Source organism: Dendrobates tinctorius, unplaced genomic scaffold (genome assembly GCF_039654945.1).
Source record: "Dendrobates tinctorius isolate UK_male_01 unplaced genomic scaffold, ASM3965494v1 ptg000114l, whole genome shotgun sequence".
NCBI classification, from domain to species: domain Eukaryota; kingdom Metazoa; phylum Chordata; class Amphibia; order Anura; family Dendrobatidae; genus Dendrobates; species Dendrobates tinctorius.
Window position 1 is genome coordinate 18343311 of NW_027361782.1, and position 13841 is coordinate 18357151.

The 13841-nt window shown below is 41.0% G+C and overlaps 1 long non-coding RNA gene across 1 annotated transcript in view; it reads right to left on the bottom strand.

Moving 5' to 3' along the window:
- The window catches only part of LOC141101105 (uncharacterized), a 104321-nt gene that overhangs the window by 58098 nt on the left and 32382 nt on the right, over positions 1 to 13841 (bottom strand). The window contains exon 2 of the long non-coding RNA XR_012234891.1: positions 8443 to 8522. This is a non-coding gene — a long non-coding RNA (uncharacterized lncRNA). The remainder of the gene's footprint in view (positions 1 to 8442; positions 8523 to 13841) is intronic.

Genomic DNA, 13841 nt, shown 5'->3' on the forward strand with positions numbered 1-13841 from the left:
GATTTGTGCCCTGCAGGTTCTGCAGACAGCATTATATTCTTCTTTAGATATGCCTCCCTCTTTCCATTTTATAAACATTTTTTTCTTCCTTTTTAGCATGTGCTTAAGTTCTGTGTTCATCCATCCTGGTTTCCTTAAATGCTTCCTATTCTTCCCTCTTTTCGGAATTGTTAACAACTGTGCTTTGAGAATTTCATTTTTCAAGTTTACCCATCCTTCCTGGACATTTTTGTCTTTAAGGATATCCAGCCATTGGATCCCTCCAATTCTCTTTCTGAATCCCTTAAAATCTGCCTTTCTGAAATCTAACCTTGACGTCTGAGTCTTCACAGGTCTTCCGCCTCTAGTTATCCAAAATTCTAAAATAGCATGGTCGCTACCTCCTAGGGTCCCAGCCACTTTTACCTCCTCAACCATTTCCTCCCTGTTTATAAGGATTAGATCCAAGGTAGCAGTTCCCCTTGTTTTCTCCCTTACCTTTTGGAAGATAAAGTTGTCAGCAAGAGAGGATAAGAATTTCCTTGACCTGTTAGTTTTGCCTGAGAGAGATTCCCAACAAATGTCTGGATAGTTGAAATCTCCCATGACAACTATGTCATATTTTTTGGAGAACTTGGCCATTTGATGCATAAAGAGTTCATCCATATCTTCATTTTGCACAGGCGGCCTGTAGTAAATGCCTACAATGGTGTCCTTTCCATTGTTCTGTCCTTGTATTCTTACCCAAACAGTTTCCACAGAACTCCCAGTCTCTGAAGCTTCAATCTCTGTGCAGATATACGCGTTTCTAACATACAATGCGACACCCCCTCCTCGTTTATCAAGTCTGTTTCTTGCAAATAAGTTGTATCCTTCTAGTCTTGTATTCCAATCATGTGTATCGTCCCACCAAGTTTCAGTGATTCCAATGACATCATATTTCTTTTCCTGTGTTAGTAGTTCCAATTCTCCTTGTTTCTTGCCCATGCTTTGTGCATTAGTATAGAAACATTTTAGTTTGTGATTGGTTTCTCTTTCTCCAATATTTTTATTAATTAGATTCTTTCGTCTTTGTTCTTCCTTTCCACTTCTAATAGCAGAGTTCTCAATAGCATTTGTCAGGTGTATGGCTTTTTCTGGTCTTTTGCTTCCCTTCCCATGTTTTTCTAGTTTAAAGCTCTCCTTACAAGTGTAGCAAGGCGACTTCCAAATACATGCTTTCCAGTCTTCGTAAGGTGCACCCCATCTCTAGCAAGTAGTCCATTGTATAAGTAGTTCACTCCGTGATCCAGAAATCCAAATCGTTGCTGACGGCACCATCGACGTAGCCAGTTGTTCACCTGCAGAATCTTATTCCACCTCCTTGTTCCTTGGCCATCCACTGGGAGGATGGAAGAGAAGACCACCTGCGCTCCCAGTTCTTTCACTTTCTTGCCTAAGTCTTCAAAGTCTCTACAGATGGTTTCCAGGTTGTTTCTTGCGGTGTCATTTGTCCCCACATGTAGTAGCAGGAATGGGTAGTCATCTGTAGGTCTGAAGAGTCCTGATATCCTGTCAGACACATCTTTAATTTTTGCACCTGGAAGACAGCACATTTCTCTTGAAGTTATATCCGGTCTGCAGATAGCGGCCTCTGTTCCTCTCAACAGGGAATCCCCCATGACCACCCCTCTCCGTTTCTTCTTCACAACATTTTTCTTTCTCCATCCAGGAGGACTCTGAAGGCGTACAAGGTTGCTGTTTGTTGGCAAAGTCTTATCCTGATTTATTTCTTCATCGTTTTCCTGCGTGAGAGCCTGGTACTGGTTTCTGAGCAGTATGGGTGCTGACTGCCTCCTGATCCTCCTGCTTCTCTGGGTCACATGTCTCCATTCCTCTGTTTCTTCAGGTGCACTTCGAATTTCTTCTCTTTCTGTAACATGAAGAGATAATTCTGCTCTGTCCAAGAACTCTTCACCTTCCTTAATGATCTTCAACGTAGCTAACCTCTCTTCGAGATTTTGCAACTTTTCCTCCAACAGGGACACAAGCTTGCATTTGTGGCATGTGAAGTTTGGCTTTTCCACTGGTAAATCTGTGAACATGTAGCAAGAAATGCAGCTCACCAAATGGCTCCTGGCCTCTTCCATCTTGAGATTTCTTAAAAACGATGAAAGATGAGCCGATTTCCTCTTTTCAGCTGCAATGGCCAAAACCCAGTGATCGTTGAGCTCGCGGAGACTCTTCACTTATCCCAGAAGGCACTGGGAATATGCAAATGATCTCCTCAAGACTCTTCCCCTGGTTTTTGGTCCAACCCATACTGTGTAAGCGTCTGAGAGTGACTACGGGACTATTTATATGGAGATTTCAATTGTCCCCTAAAATATATATACTTGCTATCTTGTTATCCAGGACCTTTTTTACAACATTTTTTATTATGGTCAAAACCAAACTGAGTGAGCGTCTGAGGGTGACTACGGAAATATGTTCCGTTATTTTCAATTTGGCCAACACTGTATACAGCAGAACACAGTAACCTTTTTAGCTATTTAGATTCTGGTGTAATCCATAATGAGCCTGTAAACATCTGTCTGTTACTCCGGCAATATATTTGGAACTTTAACATTACCCCAACACTGTATACAGCTGTACGTTTGTGTTACATAACCCATTTACAGCTTTTCATATTCTTGTGTAATCCATGCTGGGCCTGTGAGCGTTTGTGTCTGCCTCCTGAAATGTATACGGAGAATCAGAATGTTTACACTGTACTATATATACCTTGTATCTGGTGATACTGTACCCTTTTTCAACTTGGTATTTTATTGGGTAATCCATACTGAGCCTGTGAGCATCTGTGCATACTTCATGAAATATATACCCCAGATTTACTGTTGTCCATAGACTGTATAGAGCTGTACGCTTCTGATACAGTACAATATATCTGCTGGTATTTTGGGTCCATTTTCAAAAACATGAGGAAGTATGGTGGAAGAGGACACGGATGTGGTCATGGAGGGCCACCTTGTACTGAAGGTGGTGGTGGTGCATCTGCTGGTAGTGCCAAAAGCACAATAGCAGCTAATGCAGGAGGTGTTGAGCCAGCGTCTTGGTGTAGCTCTGGAAGGCCTGTAAGGCTCCCTTTTCTGGGAGTAGGTAGACTGCTTTTAAAGCCATGGCTTACATTGCTGAAACAGCCTCCAGCTCTATCGCCTCCTCTTCTGAAGTTGTAAAAAATGCAAGCACGGAGTCGTAACTGCAGACTTCTGGTCAGGAGCAACCCCTTTCCTTGTGTCCTTCACCCATACCAAAAGTGGAGGATGTGGAAGCACATACCTCAGATTACTCCATGGAGCTCTTTTCACATACCATGCCTGGGTTAATTAAAAATTTCATTTACTGGAGCAATGTAAATGGGGCAGATCAGACACTAGAGCAGCATCTAAGGGGCACATTATACACTGGAGCATTACAAATGGGGCCCATTATATATGGAGCATTATTGGAGCCCATTATACACTGGAGCATCATCCATGAATCCATGAGGCCCATCATGTACTGGAGCAATGTAAATGGTGCAGATCAGACACTGGAGCAGCATCTAAGGGGCCCATTATACACTGGAGCATTACAAATGGGGCCCATTATATATGGAGCATTATTGGAGCTCATCATATACTGGAGCATCATCCATGAGGCCTATCATGTACTGGAGCAATGTAAATAGGGCAAATCAGACACTGGAGCAGCATCTAAGGGGCCCATTACACACTGGAGCATTACAAATGGGGCCCATTATATATGGAGCATTATTAGGGCCCATGATACACTGGAGAATCATCCATGAGGCCCATCATGTACTGAAGCATTGTAAATGGGGCAGATCAGACACTGGAGCAACATCTAAGGGGCACATTATACACTGGAGCATTACAAATGGGGCCCATTATATATGGAGCATTATTGGAGCCCATTATACACTGGAGCATCATCCATGAATCCATGAGGCCCATCATGTACTGGAGCAATGTAAATGGTGCAGATCAGACACTGGAGCAGCATCTAAGGGGCCCATTATACACTGGAGCATTACAAATGGGGCCCATTATATATGGAGCATTATTGGAGCTCATCATATACTGGAGCATCATCCATGAGGCCTATCATGTACTGGAGCAATGTAAATAGGGCAAATCAGACACTGGAGCAGCATCTAAGGGGCCCATTACACACTGGAGCATTACAAATGGGGCCCATTATATATGGAGCATTATTAGGGCCCATGATACACTGGAGAATCATCCATGAGGCCCATCATGTACTGAAGCATTGTAAATAGGGCAGATCAGACACTGGAGCAACATCTAAGGGGCACATTATACACTGGAGCATTACAAATGGGGCCCATTATATATGGAGCATTATGTGGAGTTCATCAGATACTGTATGGAACATTATATGTGACTAATTATTTGGTATGGAGAAATATATGGGGCTCATTATTCTGTATGGCGCACAATGTGGTGGCCATAACACTGTATGGAGTAATATACTGTCCTGTGTTTGAGCTATTGTACAATTTAAAATAGATCAGTCATGTCATGTAAGCAGTGAAGTATGTGTCATTGTACTACACCTATATTTCTGTGGCGTATCGGAGAATCATGAGTTGTGGTATGTGTTAAAGGGGCGCACTGCCACTCTTTGGCCCAGGGCACACGAAAACCTGGAGCAAGCCCAACCCCCCCACAACTTTAGCCAAATAACCCCCAGTTTTCAATGCGTCACTATTATTAGGAAGTAAATTAAGGTTGACAAGCTTCAGTTATAAGAATTGATGTATTTGGCATTGAAATGGGCACTGTAGGTGTGTTTACTGTCTTCCACTCCCTGACAACTTTGCTTCCCCATTGACTTGCATTGTGTCAGGGACACCGCACTGAACTTGCTCACTGAGCCAGTGCGTGTGTCCTGAGCAAAGCGAAAGCGTGCTCAAAGCTACCTGTGGAGCGGGCAGCAGTCGAGTAGATGCGTACTTCAGAGCCGCAGGACCTGAAGCACGTGACTGCTAGAGGCGTGGCCCAAACTCCACAGAGCCAGGAGCTGCAAGACAATTCCTAGCAGAGTAACTGCGAGACAAAGTTACCCAGGGGCATAGGCAGGGAGAATAGTCAAGACTTAGCCAATGAATCACACACAGAGATAGCTGCAAGGTACAAGAGGGGCGAGCAGAGAGTAGTCAGGTCACAGGCAATGAGTCGTACACAGATATAGCTACAAGGTACCAAAGGGGCGAGCAGAGAGTAGTCAGGTCACAGGCAATGAGTCATACACACATAATAACGCAGTACAAAATCAACAGGCAAACTCACAACGGGAAGCAAAGCCGGGTCAGAACCATATAAACAAGCTATAGCAACAAACAGGCACACAGGGGTCAGCATACTAGGCCAAAGGCAGAAGTATAACTGGCAGGGATTGAAGCTACCCAGGGGTTTATGAAGCTCTCCCAGAACCAGAAAGAGGCCACAATCATTAACCCCAAGTGTGCAGGTCAAAACCTGCACAGAGCTCCAGACATTAACCCCCGGTGTGCAGCTCAAAAACCTGCACTGGGATCATGACACATTGGGCTTCGTGTTTCAGTCGGCCTCCGACTTTTCCCTATAGTCAGCTGATTTCATGAAACCCGACTCGACCCGAAAAAAGGCAAAGTCACTCATCACTACTGATAACAAGTTCAAACAGGTGCCATTACTACAGGTAATGAGTGGAGGACAGCGGAGCTTCTTAAAAAGAAGTTACAGGTCTGTGAGAGCCAGAAATCTTGCATGTTTTAAGGTGACCAAATACTTATTTTCCACCATAATTTGAAAAATAAATCTTGCCAAGTCAGACAAGGTGATTTTTCTGGGTTTGTTTTCTCATTTTGGCTCTCATAGTTGTGGTTCACCTATGATGTCATTTACAGGCGTCTCTCATCTTTTTAAGTGGGAGAACTTGCACAAATGGTGGCTGACTAAATACTTTTTTCCCCACTGTAACTGTACATTGGTTATAAGCTGCTGGGTATTGAAGGCACTTAGATTTCTGTATGTGCAGTATTTGGGGGCATCCTGGGTAAAGGGACAGTTCTTTACAGAAAAGGAAAGAAGGTTATGATCAGAGAGTGGGAGAGGGGAGTTAATAAAGTTATGCACTGAGAAGAGCTAAGAGAAGACCAAACCTAGGTTATTCCCATCTTCATTTACAGGAGAGTTAGTAGCTGTGAATGGTTAAAAGAGGAAGAAGAAGATGAGTGGCATATGGGGGAGCAGATAATCAATGGCAATGTTAAAGTACCCCATGATGAGAGTGTGAATGTCACAAGATAGAAAGTTTGGAATCCAGGTGGCAAAGTGATCCAAAAACTGACAGGAGGGGCCCAGTGGACGACAAAACTACCAATGGCAGGGAGAAGTGTTTGAAGAGTCTAACGGTGTGGGATTCAAAGGAATAAAACATAAGTGAGGCACTGGGAGAATTTCCAGGAAAGCACATTGTGATTAAGAGAGTAGAGAAACACCTCCACCTAGTCTGTTCTCACTACTGGAGGTACTGTATGTGAGAATTGTAACCCACCATATGAGAAAACAGCAGCAGCGGTGGTGTCAGACTACTGGATCCAGGTTTCAGTCAGAGCCAGAAGGCCAAGGGGATTGGAAAGTAAGAAATTTTGGACGTAAAGGAGTTTTTTGCACACTGACCGTGAGTACCGGAGGACACAATTAAAAGAAACAGGAGAAGATTGCACTGAATGTTGATACGATTAGCAGATTTTCTGTGTGCTGCAGAATATAAGTTATATATACTAGTGGAAGGAGGGCTGGGATGGGAAGAGAAGGAGAAAAAAAGAGAGAGCAGGTGATTCAATGATTTGTGTGACCATTTTGTGTGCTGTATGGTGCTAGTTGATGGTTTGCAGTGATTGAGGAATGTCAGTAGAGCCTCTGTGCTACACATGGAAGAGGGGAGAAGATAGGGACTGATGTAGTGAAAGTGCGCAGAATGTGTAAAAGGACGGTAGAGGTGAAAGAAAACAGCAGCTAAACATATGAATCAAAGAGAAACAAAATAAATAGTGTAGTACAACTAATCAAGAAGCATGTTGAAGAGCCCGGCGCTGCTCAGGCATAGTAACTAACTGTGGTGAGTTATAGCAAATTATAATTATCCTCCATCCCATAGTCCCGTGCCCATATACCCATCATACATATCCACGATCCCATAGGCCCGTGCCCATATACCCATCATACATATCCTCCATCCCATAGTCCCATGCCCATATACCCATCATACATATTCTCCATCCCATAGTCCCATGCCCACATGCCCATCATACATATTCTCCATCCCACAGTCCCATGTCCATATACCCATCATACATATCCACGATCCCATAGGCCCGTGCCCATATACCCATCATACATATCCTCCATCCCATAGTCGAGTGCCCATATACCCATCACACATCCTCCATCCCATAGTCCCATGCTCATATACCCATCATACATATTCTCCATCCCATAGTCCCATGCCCATATACCCATCATACATATTCTCCATCCCATAGTCCCATCCCCATATACCCATCATACATATTCTCCATCCCATAGTCCAGTGCCTATATACCCATCACACATCCTCCATCCCATAGTCCCGTTCCCATATACATATCTGCCATCCCATAGTCCTGTGCCCATATACCCATCATACATATCCTCCATCCCATAGGCCTGTGCCCATATACCCAACACACATCCTCCATCCCATAGGCCCGTGCCCATATACCCATCATACATATTCTCCATCCCATAGTCCCATGCCCATATACCCATCACACATCCTACATCCCATAGTCCCTTGCCCATATACCCATCATACATATTCGCCATCCCATAGTCGAGTGCCCATATACCCATCACACATCCTTCATCTCATAGTCCCACGCCCATATACCCATCATACATATCCTCCATCCCATAGTCCAGTGCCCATATACCCATCACACATCCTCCATCCCATAGTCCCGTGCCCATATACATATCCGCCATCCCATAGTCCCGTGCCCATATACCCATCACACATCCTCCATCCCATAGTCCCGTGCCCATATACATATCCGCCATCCCATAGTCCCGTGCCCATATACCCATCACACATCCTCCATCCCATAGGCCCGTGCCCATATTCCCATCATACATATCCTCCTATTTGAATATGTGATGATGAAATAATAGTAGAATAAAAAGTTCTTAAAATATTTTATGTACCATAAAATGTTATCAAAAGAGGCTGCAAGCAATGTTGCCAAAAAAATAATAATTAATTATCTCAGAATGTGGTAAAACAAATGACATTTTAAATTGTTTTTGTTATGCAAGAGTACAGAAACATAAAATAAAACTTTTTTAAATTTGGTATCAGTGTAATTGTACAGACCTGAAGGACCTGTTAAATGGAGAATGATTCAAAATGTACAATGGAGAATAAAAATGACTGTGTTATATTTCATCTTCCACCTGCAAGATAAGAGTTAAAAAAAGTTACTGAATAGTTTGTATTTACTCCAAAGTGGTGTAATTACAATTATAAAAAGAAAACGCTGTAGGGAAACAGTGTGCACCAGACCGTAGAGTGCTACCTTATAAAAAGAGAATGTAGATCCAGGTAATAATAATAATAATAATAATAATAAATGTTATTTCTATAGTGCCGACATATTCCGCAGCACTTTACATTTCAAAGGGGATTTGTACAGACAATAGACATTACAGCATAACAATAATCACATAGATTATAACAAATACCAAGAGGAATGAGGGCCCTGCTCGCAAGCTTACAATCTATGAGGAAAAAAGGGAGACACGAAAGGTGGGTGGTAACAGTTACCCTGATTGTATGGACCAGCCATAATGTTAAGTGTGTAACAGTACAGACACAGAGGGCTAATGGATGCATAAAGCATGTGGGGACATGATGCGGGGAACCTGGTTATGGTAAAACTTTCGGCTGTGCCACACAGGGATATTAATGTGTTGAGGCGGTAGGCCAGTCTGAATAAATGCATTTTCAGGACACGCTTAAAATTGTGGGGATTGGGGATAATTATATTGACCTGGGAAGTGCATTCCAAAGAATTGGCGCAGCACGTGTATAGTCTTGGAGACGGGAGTGGGAGGTTCTGATTATTGAGGATGCTAACCTCAGGTCATCAGCAGAACGGAGAGCACGGGTAGGGTGGTATACTGAAAAAAGGGAGGAGATGTAGGGTGGTGCTGAGCCATGGAGAACTTTGTGGGTGAGGGTAATAATCTGCTCACTTGAGCGAGGTGTGTAGACGCAACTCCTGTGAAGGCTCAATAATTCACAGTTTTGAGCTGTGCTAACTGAAATGACGATCCTTCATCAAGTAATATAGAGAATCGCCTTTTATTCCACAAAATGCTTTCTCACCGGACTGACATCTTTCAAATGTTAAAGCCAATTATAATTATGTCATTCCACATATAACAAGACACACCTCAGAGAAAAAGAATACAATAATTATGATCAAGAAGTTGTCATTACTCTAAAAGCCTGCAATAAATTGGCCAAATCAAATTTTTTTTTGCAAAATTTGAGGCAAATTTGAATGTGTTCACTCATCTATAGAGAAAATAGATTTTAAAACTTATTGTTGGGTTTATTTAGTGTAATTCTTTTTTTTTTAATTCAAACATATAAAAAAATAAAAAACATAATACTACAATACTTCTTTCTACAGGGATTAAGGATCCAATTCATTAGTACATTTTTGTTGTTTTGCTTTTCCAGTGTTGTAACTGTTTTATTTAAGCCAAATTCACTTTGAGAAAATTATAGTGTTGTGTGAAACAGATCATTCAACTTTTGGCTGAAAAAAAGTGCAAAAAAAAACTAAGAAATTAAGAGCATTTTTGATTTTGTGCAAAATGCATTAATGTAAATGTGCCATTTTGAAGAAGTTGGCCCCAAAAAATGGCAACAGAAGCCGCAAGACCCAAAAAGTAAAAGATGCAAAAAAACAGCATGTAATGAATAAGGTTGTCAATGTTAATGTATGAGTTATTAAATTAGTCAATTAATTATTATCGATAACTTATTTGATTTTGCTACATAGTGTTACACACTCAATAAAAATAATCATCAATCACGCATGTTTTTCCTGTAGGATTTTCACTAGAAACTGTGATTTTAAAACTCTAGAGTAAAACTTCGGCAACTTTTTAATATATTATTAAGTTGATGTGTGAATGCACTTAATAATTTCAGTCATTGAACATTTTGAGCTGTTAACACGTTTTACTCATTTCTGGCTCTAAAAATTAAGGTTCTCGCTAAAATAATATCAAGCATTTCTCTGCAAGTTTCCTCTGATCATTAAAGCTGTCAACTGCTTAAATCTGCGTAATTTTATTGATATTTCAAAGCCGTATGCTGCAAGTCAGTGGGAGCAGAGGGCGGGAGACGCACGCTTTCTGCAGAGTAATCAGGAAATTGATGGCAATGTTCAGAATATATAGGAATCACAGATAAACAGTGGGATTTTTTTTCTATAATGACAACATCTGAGAAATGTGGAAATTAGCGACATATTAGGTTGGTGTTATTAGGAGGAGACAGAAACAGCTGCCAAGTGGGTGCAAAGCTTTGGTTGTGTAGAATGAGACAGTAAATTATGGAGTAGTATCTACTGTATGTTCCTAGAAGGTATAATTGTATAATTATAGGAATAATATCCATTCTATACGGGAGATCGCTGATAATTCAGAACAGACATCTCTACAAGAAAAAAATATGCAATCTGAATTGTGAAAACTCTTAGTGAAATCTCAATAATGAGCAAACGATGCAGGCTGAGGGAGAGGAGGGATGATCTGCAAGTAACTTTATTACCGACAGACAAAATTAATAAAAAATAATAGCAGTTCAAGGGACGATCCTAAAGCAAGAAATCCTGCAGAAATACTTTAGATCTGTTGTGATTTGTGCTCATAATGTCTTTTTCTGGCCCTTTCTAAAACACTGGCATTTATTTAACACTAGATGGTTGCCCGATTGTAACGCATCGGGTATTCTAGAATATGTATGTACTATGTAGTTTATTTAAAGGGAATCTGTCACCCCATTTTTGCCCCATAAGCTGGGGCCACCGCCATCAGGGGCTTATCTACAGCATTCTGTAATGCTGTAGATAAGCCCCCGATGAAACCTGAAAAATAAGAAAAACACATTAGATTATACTAACCGGGGGGCGGGGCGGGTGCGGTGGGTGTCGCGGTCCGGCGCCTCCCATCTTCATACAATGATATCCTCCTCCTTGCTTCTCCATCGGCTCCTGAGCACACGTAGTTTATCTGCCCTGTTGAGGGCAGAGTAAAATACTGCAGTGCTCAGGCGCCAGGAAAGGTCAGAGAGGTCCGGCGCCTGCGCATTGCAGTACTCTGCTCTGCCCTCAACAGGGCCGATAAAGTACACATGTGCAGGAGGAGGACGTCATTGTATGAAGATGGAAGGCGCCGGACGGGACAGCGAAACCCATCGGACCAGACCAAACGCCAGGATGAGTATAATCTAACTCTTTTTTCTTATCTTTCAGGTTTCATCTGGAGCTTATCTACAGCATTACAGAATGCTGTAGATAAGCCCCTGATGGCGGGGGCTGCAGCTGATAGGTCAAAAATGGGGTGACAGATCCCCTTTAAATTCCACACCAATATCGCTGATTGCGGCAAATCCGTGCGGCAGGAGATGACCCGCGGCAACCGTCTGGTCATCAGCTGCTAGCGCCACAGATCTCCCGATGGTAGCGTTGGCATGCATTGTTCGAATTCCACGCCAATTCGCGCCGAACTGCACCTGTCGCTGATTGGTCACGGCCGGCCAGGCGCGACCAATCAGCGACGCAGGATTTCCGTTACAAACAGACAGAGGTAGACGATTATATAGTTGATTTTTGACAATCTGCAGGATTGTTGTTTGCGTTGTTTTTTTTAGCGTTTGTCCAGCTCTTTGAAGTCATTTTTGTACTGAAATTTTAAAGTTGTTTTTTCCTCCATTCAACATAGAAGAAACCAATGGAGGTTTTGAAAGGGAAAATGATGAAAAAACAGTTGAAAAGATGCCAAAGTGAACCGTCAAGTCTTCCCATTCACTAGTAATGTAATAATAGAGAATCTTCTGGGAAGACGCCTGTAAATGGCACTTGGTGTCTTTTGAAACCTAACATGATTAAAAGCCGCTTAGAAGCCTGAACATATGCACAAGACGATTTTCCATAAAAATACATACTGGTATGTTCATTAATTTTGAACGATTTATGAGCATTTCTTCAGGCATGTTGCAGAGTGTGCCCACCCTAAAATACATTGTGTGGACATAAGCTAACATTTTTTTCAGGTGGGAAAACCCACCAAGATTTTAAAGGGAAGAATGCTTCAGGAAACATTGGCATTTTTTTTAAAAAATAGCAGTTCTAAGACCTCTCAAAACATGCAAAAATTTCTTCATTTCTGTTTTTTTTCAGTCAGGATGGGGTGCAGAGTGTACGTTAATGAGAAAAAAAAATGAACTTTTTTGAATTTACCAACTGCCTGCAATGAAACAAAGAGTGAAATATTTAAAGGGGTCTGAATACTTTCCTTACCCACTGTATATTCTTATACATAGGGGCAGTATTTTAGCAGCTATGGTAGTTATATTCTTGTACATAGTGGGCAGTATTATAATAGTTAGATTCTTGTACATAGGGAGCAGTATTATAGTAGTTATATTCTTGTACATAAGGGGCAGTATTATAGTAGTTATAGTCTTGTACATAGGGGGCAGTATTATAGTAGTTATATTCTTGTACATAGGAGCAGTATTATAGTAGTTATATTCTTGTACATAGGAGCAGTATTATAGTAGTTATATTCTTGTACATAGGGGCAGTATTATAGTAGTTATATTCTTGCACAGAGGGAGCTGTATTATAGTAGTTTTATTCTTGTACATAGGGAGCAGTATTATAATAATATTCTTGTACATAGGATCAGTATTATAGTAGTTATATTCTTGTACATATGGGCAGTATTATAGTAGCTATATTCTTGTACATAGGGGGCAGTATTATAGTAGTTATATCTTGCGCATAGGGGCAGTATTATAGCAGTTATATTCTTGTACATTCTTACAGTATACCTAGGTGGCAGTATTATAGTAGTTATATTCTTATACATAGGAGACAGTATTATAGTAATATTCTTGTACATAGGAGCAGTATTATAGTAGTTATATTATTGTACATAGGAGCAGTATTATAGTAGTTATATTCCTGTACATAGGGACAGTATTATAGTACTAGTTAGATTCTTGTACATAGGAGCATTATTATAGTAGATATTTTCTTGTACATAGGGGCAGTATTATAGTAGTTATATTTTTGTGTATAGAAGCAGTATTCTAGTAGTTATATTCTTCTGCATAGGAGCAGTATTATAGTAGTTATATTCTTGTGCATAGGAGCAATATTATAGTAGTTATATTCTTGTACATAGGGGGCAGTATTATAGTAGTTATATTCTTGTACATAGGGGGCAGTATTATAGTAGTTATATTCTTCTATATAGGAGCAGTATTATAGTAGTTATATTCTTGTACATAGGAGCAGTGTTATAGTAGCTATATTCTTGTACATAGGGGCAGTATTATAGCAGTTATATTCTTGTACATAGGAGCAGTATTATAGTAGTTATATTCTTGTACATAGGAGCAGTATTATAGTAGTTATATTCTTGCACATAGGGGCAGTATTATATTAGTTATATTCTTGTACATAG